The following is a 755-nucleotide window of genomic DNA, read 5'->3' as shown; positions in this document are numbered from 1 at the left end:
CAGATATTTTTAGGCCAGCACCACAAACCCATCTCCCCCACTGTCTGCCTGGGTAGCAGTCTCCACAAAGGCTCTGCACCGAGTTCCCCCCCTCTCCCTTAGGCTGTCCGCTCAGAGCCAGGGCTGGGGGGGACCTTTTGGACCCGGACCCTATTACAGAGAAGGCTCCAGTGCTTAGCATTGCCAATCCAGCTCTACACACAAGCAGGGAAGCAAAGGCAGAGAAAACTGGGCCCCAGCCAACACAGCTGGGATGAGGAGGGACCAGCCCGACCCCACTCTGTCTCGTGGGAGAGTCTGTCATGGTCAAACTGCAGCAGAAACTGCTGGTGACCAGGGGCCATGAGAAGCTGAGGATTCCTGCCTAAATTTGGCTCCAGGCCTTCATTGAAACTACAGGAGTTTTGGAGCAAAATTCCCGCTGGAAGCTGAACTGTCCCAAGGCATGGAAGTGCTGCTGATCTTGCTTCAAGCTATCCGAGGGGTGAGGCCCAGGTTCAATCACTGCAGAGCTGAGAAGTGTTTGGAGCAGATTCCTTCTGTCTGCATTCCTGTACAGCTCCTCAGCACACCCCGGGACACCTACACACCTGAATGACAGACAAGGGAAATTGAGGCACAAAAACTAAGGACCAAATCCAAGAGAAGGACTTGGTACCTAAGCTGATTCTGGGCACAACTGAAGTTGCTAAGTGGGGGTTGTATACCTCCTTTCCTGAAACCCAGGTGCCTGAGCACTCAGCATCACATATTTA

This window comes from Alligator sinensis, unplaced genomic scaffold (assembly GCF_000455745.1).
Source record: "Alligator sinensis unplaced genomic scaffold, ASM45574v1 scaffold1420_1, whole genome shotgun sequence".
NCBI classification, from domain to species: domain Eukaryota; kingdom Metazoa; phylum Chordata; order Crocodylia; family Alligatoridae; genus Alligator; species Alligator sinensis.
Note: the sequence above shows the minus strand (reverse complement) of the source record.